Below are 11,058 nucleotides of genomic sequence, written 5' to 3' on the forward strand. Positions count from 1 at the left end.
TCCTTGTTAATGGCAGTGTTGATCCAACGCTCAATGTGTTTCGTGACATGTGCTTAACACTAGCGATGTGTCTGTTCACTAACACCTGCGGGTTTTAGTGTAACAGTAATCTTGTCTTCAACAATAATATCTTGATACTTCAACACTGGTAACCCTGATTTTTTTTTGTGCAACATGGCCCAACGAATTCTTTTGCTCCACAAGCAGAATGATTCATTGACTTTCTTTTCATATCTTTTGACTTGATTTCCACATATCCCGAGGTTTTCAGTGGTCTTCGAAATAGCCCATGATGAGATCGATTTAGGTTGGGATAAAGATGTGATGGGATAAGTTAAGAATTCGGTTGGTTTTTAACGTCTAAATAAATACCGTGCACAATTTTATGAATTCGGATGGAAACGTCTGAATATCGTGCACAATTATATGAATTCGAAATTATGGCTGTGTATGATGACCACATTTATGCATGAAAAGTGGTTTATGCAAGTATAATTTGGTTTCTCCACCTCTAGCGCATGAAAATGTGTCAGTGCCCTGGATTTATGTCATTTTGCAATGTTTAGATGTTTCCCAGTCAGATTTAGGTTGGAGTATTTCTTACCGAATTTAATTCTGCAGTGTAAATAAGTTTCCCACTTGGATCTAGGTTGAGTGTTTCCTCACCGGATGTCAACCCCCGGATGTGACGATAGGCTCCTGTAGTTTCATAAATTGCCAAGTTACATTATAATTATGCACATAAGCTTGAAAATAGTTGTGGTAATTCTGTGTAGATATTTTCCACGGATTTTTAATATTTTTGAATTTAATGGGGTATTCTTAAAATCTGTAATCTACATAAGTTAAGTTTAGCAGTTTCTCAGTTGGATCATGGAATTAGTCCATTGTATTTTCAGAATCTGGAATGGACATAAAGTCAGCACTTTCTCACTTGGATCATGCACTTAGTCTATTTGATGCATTTAGATGGTTAGAATGGCTTTCAAGAGTTGGGAAACCATTTCAATGGTTTCATCATTCCCGGGATATTTGGAATTGTATGGGAAAGTTCTCTTTTAAGCGGGAGCTGAAATAGGAGCTTGGGAAAGTTGCTGGAGCTTTGAACACTGTTTTTTTGGTGTTCCGCATTCCCTGGGGTTGGGGAATACAAAACCTGTAGAGAAATATGCTAAAATCTTAGTAAGAAGAAAGGCCAAAGACATCCTTAACACCGATATCCTTAATTGAGAAACTGGAGAAATCTCTTGATGGGTTAAGGAAGTGTGTGGCACCTCGATATAAGGGCGATATCTGGGATGTCATGCTGAGGAGTATTTCTTTTGTTGTTTATGTATATATATCCTAGAAGATTGTGTGTGCATATTGTATGTGGTAGTCAATGCTTAAACATTAGAGTTACTTTACTTTTCCTCATAGGAATAACTAGAGAAACATATGTAAAATTGTCCCTTTGTATTTTTAAGCTAGATTGTTTCAAAGACTCGTCATATGTCATAATGAACTTGAGATTTTAGTATTTTATATATATAAAAGGGAGAGACTCAAGGAGGGAGAGAAAGAGAACCCAAAGAATATATTTATATATAAGAGATTATATATTTATTATTTATATATTTAAATTGATTTTAATATTTGAATATTTTGATTCAATATTAATTTTGATTATTATATAAATTATATAATTAAAAAAATATTTTTAATTTTTATATTTTTAATTTTTTATTAGATAATATTACCGCTCTGGATTAGTAATTTCATGTAGATTTTGCAGAAACTTCTAGCCATTCCCAACACCTGTACTCAAGTTCCCAACATTCCCACTTTACAAAACCCGACACCTGTACCCAAATTCCCAATATCACTCTCATACCATGTTAATTTTTTTTTTTACACCAAAATTTATAAACATTATTAAACTTCCAAACCCTTACCATTATTTCTAATAAAAAATTATTACCATTTCCGACCCTGACGTTGGAGTCACGATTGTCATTACACCAAAACCCTCAGGTATTAGTAAATAGACACGTCGCTAGTGTTAAGCACATGCCACGAAACACACTAGGAGCATTGAATTATCCTTCTATATCTCCATTAATGGGGAATACCACATGTTGGAGTCACAATTGCCGTTACACCAAAACCCACAGGGATTAGTAAATATACACATCGCTAGTGTTAAGCACATGCCATGAAACACATGGGGAGCATTGAATTATCCTTCTACACTGCCATTAATAAGGAGCGTTGGATTATCCAATTCCCAACACTTGATTGATTCATGAAAATTATCCTTCTACACTGCCATTAACGAGAAGCGCAACACTTGATTGATTCACGAAAATGCTACGAATATTACACCAACAATTTACCAACCATTTTTAAACATGACCGATTCCCAGAAATGCTACGGATAGTCCACCAACCATTTTTGTAGATATTTGGAGATGTGACTTTATATTTGTTTAGACGATTTGTGAATGCCTAGAAAACGTGGGCACGCAGTAAAGGGCAACGTTTCTCTTATTGGTTGTGGGAGCGCAAGGGTTTGTACTTGACCTTTGTGAGCCTATAGGCGACTGTCAAATACTTATATTAGTGGTTGATCTAATGGTTCATGTTCGAATACCATAAAGCATACATGTGATTTTTCAGATTTTCATTTCCCTTGCTGTGCATACAACACATATTACACGTCTAATAATCTTATATTATTTAATACAAGATGTTGAAGAGATGAGCACACGACGGAAAAAACAAAGATGCAGATTAGACCATCGAAGTCGAAACAAATGTGAGAGGTGTAGAAGCTTCATGTAAAGCAATCATTTGTATAAGTTAGTGAAATATTTTAATTGTGAATTTCAATTGTTTTATTTTTTTTCTCATAAAAAATTAACGATGAAATTGTTATTTTTTTGTTGTTTAAAGTATATATTGGAGTGTATGAAGTCAATTTAAGGTACTTTAGTTTGTTAGAGATTGCAAAGGACATGTCATGAAAATTATAGAATCTTCTTCTACAGGCATTTCTTTTATTATAAAAAAATTGATATTAATAATCATAAAGAATATGGAGGTTTATTTAATAGTGATTATTTTTATAAAAATTAGTTAATACATTTTTATTTATATTGTGACATATTTAAATGCTCAAGCTTAGTTAATTCAATTTTTACTTTTTTATTAATACTGTGATATATTTAAATTATCAAGTTAAATTGTTAATTTTTTTTTTTTAATTTTTTTTTATATAAAAAAATTTGGTGATATAATATTTAATGAAATTGTTATTTTTTTGTTGTTTAAAATATATTTTCAAATACATAAATAAATTTAGAACAATGAAATTTTAAGAATTACTAAATCTACATAAATTTAACAACTCAAATTCAAAATTACTTATAAATAAAAATGATAAAATATTATTTCAAAAAAAAAACTAAAAACAATTAAGCTATACTTCAAATTTCTCATTAATATATGGCTTTTTACAACACTTGTAATCATCCATAATGTATATTAATGTTTTGTTTAGGTAATTTTCCTCAAATCAAATATGAATTTAACTACCTCCCTTATTTATAAATAAAAATCATAAAAAAAATAAAAATAAAAAATGTTATGCTTATTCAAATTTGTTACCATATCTGGTTTTATAAAATACTTATAATCATTTGTAATGTATATTTGGGATGGTTAATATGTGGTTTTATAAAATACTTAAATCATTTGTAATGTATATTTGGTATGGTTAATAGTTTTAAGTATATTTTGTGAAATTTTGTTGGGATGTGTGATAAATAATAATAATAATAATTTAATTTTAAAGTTATTGTTAACTAGTATATAAGATTTTGTATACCACAAACACTTTTTATAACTAAAATTTACAATAATATATATTTCTTTATGCTTAAACTTATAAATTTTTATAACTTACCAACATTTTAAAAACTTATATTACAATTTTATCTAATTATTCAATAATTCACCATACTTCAATATAAACTTTACATTTAAAACTAATTTGAATATCACCCAATTAAACGAGACTTTGTCATCTGATTACTGATTTGGAATAAATTAATAATATTTTATAATTAACCAACATTTAAAGAGCCTTTAATACAATTTTATGTAATTGATAAATAATAATTCACTATCCTTCGATATAAACATTATAAAAAACATTTAAAATTAATTTGAAATTTTCCCAATTTCACTAGATTTCATCACGTGGTTATTGATTTAAAGTAAATTAATAACATTTTATAACTTATCTACCTTTTAAAAAGTTAGTACAATTTTACCTAATTGTTTAATAATAATTCATTATACTTCAATATAAAAATTATAAAAGACATTCAAAACTAATTTGAATTCTACCCAATTGCACTAGGCTTAGGCTTGGTCACGTGATTATTGATTTGGGGTACATTAATAAATATACAAATTCAATTATTGTTTCGAAAAAAAAAAATTAATTTTACAAATTAATTTTAATTATTTTTTTGGAATTTTAAGATATAAATTGTACTATACAACTTTGTTTACTCAAAATAGTTCATATAATGGCTTTAATAAATTACTCTTAGTGTTTATATATATTTTAAAATTATATATAGTTTTAAAATTTTAATTATATTTTAAAATTATATATAGTTTAAAATTTTAATTATATTTTAAAATTATATATAGATTTTAAATTTTAATTAATTAAAATGTTAAAAGATATAAATTTTACTTTACAAATAAATTAATAAAATATTATTTAAAAAATTACAATATTTTGAAATTTAAGTTTTAAATAATTTTTTTTTCTAATTTAAATGTAGTTCTCAATTTGTTAATGTCATAACTATCTATTTTTTTTATTTTTTTTTATTTAACTATTTTAAAATAATTTTATTCTATATTAAATTTTATAATGAAAATTTAAAATAAAAAAATTCTTTCTTTTAAATATTCTCATCACCGTATCCCTCATCTTATACCTTCAACCACTCTTTAACTACCAATTTTAAAGGAAAAATACTCACACCTAATAATACCTTTGCCCTCTCTAGAAATCCATCATTCCTTAAAAGAGTCATTATTGAAGCCATTAAATTTTACAATTGAAAAAGAAAGAAAAAAAACCACTTAACTAAGGCATTAATGACCAATTATTATGCCTTTCTTTTAAATCAACAAGGTCTTTCACTCAATCTATTGTTTTAAATATAAAAACTTTCTTTCATTCCCCTTTCTTTCGCTCTCATTTGTGTTCCCTAGATCAAAAGTGTTACAATCTTCAATTCTTTGGGAAAGGAAAAAACCACCGAATCAAGACATTAATGGTCAATTATTATATCTCATTTTAACTCAACAAGGCTTTTCATTCAAGATATTGTTTAAAATATAAAAAATCTCATTCATCCCCTTTTCTTAGCTCTAGTTTTTCCCGATATCGAAAGTACTGCTGATCATATCTCTAAGGTTTTGGATTAAAAAACAAACTGATTTTGGATTAAAAAACAAATTGTAACTCTACTCAAAGTGATAAATCCCTTAAATAATTATGCGGAACAATTAAAGATAAATCTTATTCCGTGAATGGATAAAGATTTTACAAAATGCCTTGGTCCTATGACAAACCATACCTAGGGAAACCCATTATATCATACATGGGAAAATTATACTTAGAGAAAATTCGTGATAATTGAAAGTGCTAAAAAAAAATTCTATAGCAAATCGTACATGGGTGAAACTAGTAAATCATACACAAAGAAAAATACATAAATAAAATTGGTAGATCATAAATTATACATAAAGTATAGAGAAAACCGGTATATCATTTAAAGCACATATTCAAAACATATAATTAGCATTTTACATGATCTCATGTTTAAATTAGCTATTTCCTAACATTAAAAAAAAAATTAGCTATTTCCGTAAAAAAAAGTAGGCCACAACCAAGTGACCTCCAAAGACTAAGGAGGTCTATGTATTCCATTCTATACGAATTTGAGCTTGTGCTCTTAACCTCTAAAGCCATTTAAATCAAACTGGTAAAAGCTCAACATGTCTTTTATGAAAATTGAACTTAAATTTGGAGGCTAGAGATAATTCCCGGTAACCATCCAAAATAAACGCAATTGATTTTATTTTGTTATTATCTTTTATGGTTTTTTAATTACTATTATCAAAATCCCTTAAACTTTTTTTTCAAACTATAAATATTAGTGAACACTCATTTATTATAAATATATAAATAATATTAATCTTTAACATATCGCTAATAATTCAATATAATAGTATTAAATTAATTTTTTTTATTATTTTTATTATTAATATTTATTTTTAATCATTTTCATCACTAATTTTTAATAATTATTTTAAACTATTATTAATATTAATAATGGTAAAAAGAAAAAGGAAGTAATATATATGTTAAAATAAATATATTCAAAAACAAAAAAATGTAATAAGATTATTAATAATGGAGATTAACTCTCAGTTTACTATGAAGATTTTTAGTTTGTAAATAAGCTTTGTTGCAATACCATGGGCCAATACTATGGCTTGTCAATAAACATATTTAAAAACCATAACACATGAATTTTTATATTAATCAATTTAGTTAAAAAGAAAAATGACATAACTACTTTGGAGATAAATTTCAACCACATTACTAAAAATATTCTAGAATTTTATATGATAATTAAATTTTAAATTCTAAAAGCCCTATTCCAAAATAAAAACCCTCATTATTATTTTTGAAGTATATAATTTGCTTTCATGTGAATAATATGATTATTAATTTCTTCTTTTTTTAATTACTAGCATATATCCATTTTAACTCTAGATTTAGCAAGCGCCCAAATGGATCAAATCTCTCAAGATGCAAACCTTTTTTGACTATAAAACTTGAGGAAAAGTTTGCACCTCAAGAAGCTTGGTTCCTTTAGGCTCTTGGTTGATATGGAATTAATATTAATATGTGCTACGTCTCATTAGCACAATAATTGAACTATAAGATTTTTTCATTGTTTTTCATATCTTTTATATAACATTTACATAATTGACATTGAAATATTTTATTTATGTTGTACATTCTTCCCATTAAAATGTTAGAGCATATGTCCATAGGATATAATATCTCTCTATAGAAATGCACATTAACTTTGTTATAAATAAATTTTTAAAATGATATATATATATATATATATATATATATATATATATATATATATGGTGGAATGTTGGTTATCTTTCCACCCAAATTTAAAATATAGACATGAAATATTATATTTTATTTATTGGTGACACTAAATATTTTTTTGGTTGTTTATATATATATATATATATATATATATATATATATATATATATATATATAGATATAATTCTGGTTATCTTGGATGGAATGCTTGTTATCTTCCCCACCTATGTTTAAATCCCCTCATGCTTGCTAGCCACATGATGAGGTAGTCGTAACTAACTAATTTCTCGTGATTTTTTGAATCGTCCACTTAGCACTCATTGCATTGGGTGATGCTCATAGTGGTGAAGAAGTGGGATTGAAACTAGTGAAATGAATCACATAATTTCTCATGATTTTTGAATAGTCCACTCAACACTCATTGCATCGGGTGATGCTCACAAGGGTGAAGAAGTGGGATTGAAACTAGCGAAATGAATCACATAGCCTCAATAATCACTTCCGGGGCTTGCACCTGGTAACTAGGATTTCCCATGAGGTCACCCATCCCATATCACCTCTGGCTCAAACGCGCTTAACTCTGGAGTTTTCCCCACAATCAAGCCCACTTAGCTTGCCACCCCATTTGCAAAACCTTAGCAAATATTGTGCCTCATGAAACATTCAAGTAGAGCTCCCTTCACTCTTTTGTATTTAAGTATTGAGGGTCTTTCGTAGTGCATTATATTAGATATCCGTTTTTGGGATTCAAATGCATTAAGTATGTTAGGTCCCTATAACACTAGTGATTCCCCCATTACTATTTCCATTGTAGCCCTTATTGTTATTATTGTGCCGTTATTGTCCCCATATTGTTATTAGTGTGCTCCATAGAAGTCCAATATTGTTATTGTTGTGCCCTTATATTATTATTGATATGTCGGCTTTGATTATATTGTGACCCCTTAGACTCCTATATATAGAAAGGAGCTTTAGTCATTTGGATCACCCAAGAATTGTTCAGTTATGTAATGTAAAGGAGGTTGCTCCCTCGAAGAGGCTAATTTTGAAGTTGTTGATCTATCTTTTCTATCTTTTTGTGAGTTGGTTCATAACATTTGGTATCAGATCTTTGCGTTCTAGGGTTTCTCTGCTCCAAATAGGTCATTGTGGCATTTTCGCAATAACTTTGTTTTTGCGACATTTCAGAAGCTAAAAAAAACCCATTTGAGCCAAAATCTCAACGATCCTCGGGTCTGAATTTCATACCTTATCTCACTATATTTTCGGAGATATGATCTAAGGAAGTGAGGGTTTTTGCACGCTCCCGAATTACATCCCAAACATGTGACCTTGGGAAAATCACCATAACTTTCTCTCTGAGTATCATATTGAAATATCGTAAGACGTTACAGAGAGAGGATGGACTATAGTTTTCTGTGCATCATTTTTAGGTCCGAAGGTTGAAACACTGAGACATGGCACTCCGTACAAGTTCGCTCTACTGAAAAAGTGTATAATTAGGTCATCTTGGGAAATTGGGCATAACTCTTTCTTGGAGAATTTAGTTTTGATCAGACTAGTGGCATTGGAAATAAGATTAAAGGGCTACCGCGATTCGCAATTTTAGACCTTAGAGATCTGAATTTTTAGAGATACATCAGATTCAATATTGAGCGCCTACAAAGTGTAAAAAGGTGTGTAGTTGTTTTAAATTTTGCATAATTTTGGTTTGAAAAATTAGTTTGAAGGAATTCGAAGGGCATAGTGAAGCATAATTATCATTAATTGATGCCCTGAAGAAAGAAAATGGAAACACCTAGTAAGAAACCTAAAAGCTCTAGCATGACTCATGAAGAAGAGGAAGAAATGCAACATGATATATCAAAATTACGAGACCAAGTGCAACAAATTTCACTCTCACAAAAAGTAACAAAAGCTAAGATTGATGGTTTAAAGAAAGGCATGGAAGCTAAAATGGATGGCATGGAAGCTAAGATGGATGGTTTAAATAAAGGCATGGAATCTAAGATGAATGATGTGGAAGCTAAGATGGAAGGAAAAATGGAAGATTTGGAGGCACACTTGACAAAGTTGCTACAAGAAATGTTTACTAATGGTGAAAGGGTAGTAAAGGAAACTCATGATGAGAACAAAGGAAATTTTAACCACGATTTCATAGACTCTCATGTTGGATTTAAGACCCACCATGTTCCAAATATCGATATGAGGAAGTTTGATGGTAAGAAGCCCGTAACATGGATACTACAGATGGAGCAATATTTCGATCTCCATAATGTGCAAAACTCACAAAAGGTACACATTGCAACTTTATATTTGGAACCAAATCAGTTTGTATGGTATCAATGGCTTTTCTCTCGTAAATAAATTGTCACTTGGACAATTTTTATAGAAGAAATGATAGCACATTATGAGGATACAAAAAGCAACAATTTTTTTAGCCAATTGATAAATTTCAAACAAAAGGGTTCAATCACGGAGCACATTGAGGACTTCCAAAACTTGAATATAAGGGTAGAATATATTCTAGAGGAGCATAGGATTTATTTGTTCATAGGGACATTAAAGGATAACATCCAACATGAGGTTCGCCTTTGGGAACCTGATTCATTGGAGAAGGCATTCAGGTTGGCAAGAAAAATGGAAAGAAAAATTCTGTCAACCAAGAAGCCTACCACTCACAACTATAAATATGGAAGTGTTGTTGCCCCTATCCTTCCACAACCTACAAGTTTGATACCACAAGAATTGGAAGAAAAAGAGCAAAATGGATTTGTTACAGTTGCGATAGCAAATACACTAAAGGTCATAAGTGTGCTGAGAAGAAATTATTTTACATAGATTTTGAAGAGGGGGAAGAAAAGGAACAAGAAATGTCAAAATAAGAAGATATACACCAAGAACAAACCCTATAGAAAGAAGAAATGAATTCGACTATATCTTGTAAGGCATTGGCTAGAATTACCACTCCTGAAACTATCAAGATAGAAGGACACATCAAGAAGAAAAATGTAATAGTGTTGATTGGTTCAGGAAGTACCCATAATTTTATTCATTGTAAGATAGCCAAGGAATTGAATTACTTCCTATATCCAGTACCAGAGTGTCAAGTGATGGTTACAAGTGGAGGAACCATAAATTTCTCTGGAAAATGCCATAATCTCAAGCTATCCATGGGAGAATATGTATTGAATAGTCCAATTCTTTCCATTCCAATGGGTGGTGCTGATGTTGTACTAGGAGTCCAATGGCTACAATCCTTGGGTACAATAACTTTTTATTTTCAATAATGTTTCATGAAATTTTGTTCAGAAGGAAAGGAAGTTAAATTAAGGGGTATTACAGGGAAACCAGGAAAGATAATTATCTCTAACAGAATGAAAAAGCTTCTAAAGAAAGAACAACGAGGTGTAATTGCACAATTATGTTCACTAGAGGTTCCCACATCAAAATCATCTATTTCTCCAGATCTCCAAAAAGTCTTAGACAATCATTCCAGGGTATTTGAGACTCCGAAAGGTCTCCCACCTATTTGTGATCATGATCATGCTATTCACTTGATTCGAGGAAGTGTTCCTCCAAACATCAGGCCTTATAGATAGCCCTATGCCCAAAAGAATGAAATTGAACGTATGGTTACATAAATGCTAGAGGCTGGTATAATTCTACCTAGTTAAAGTTATTTCTCTGCTCCAGTAGTATTGGTGCACAAGAAGGATGGATCATGGTGCATGTGTTTGGATTATAGGGAGCTCAATAAGCTCACTGTTAAAGATAAATTTCCCATTCCTATCATTAATGAATTATTGGATGAATTTCATGGATCAATTTACTTCACCAAGTTAGAT

Source organism: Pinus tabuliformis, chromosome Q (genome assembly GCF_031772625.1).
Source record: "Pinus tabuliformis cultivar Carrire ecotype Pingquan chromosome Q, CPIR1, whole genome shotgun sequence".
NCBI lineage: Eukaryota > Viridiplantae > Streptophyta > Pinopsida > Pinales > Pinaceae > Pinus > Pinus tabuliformis.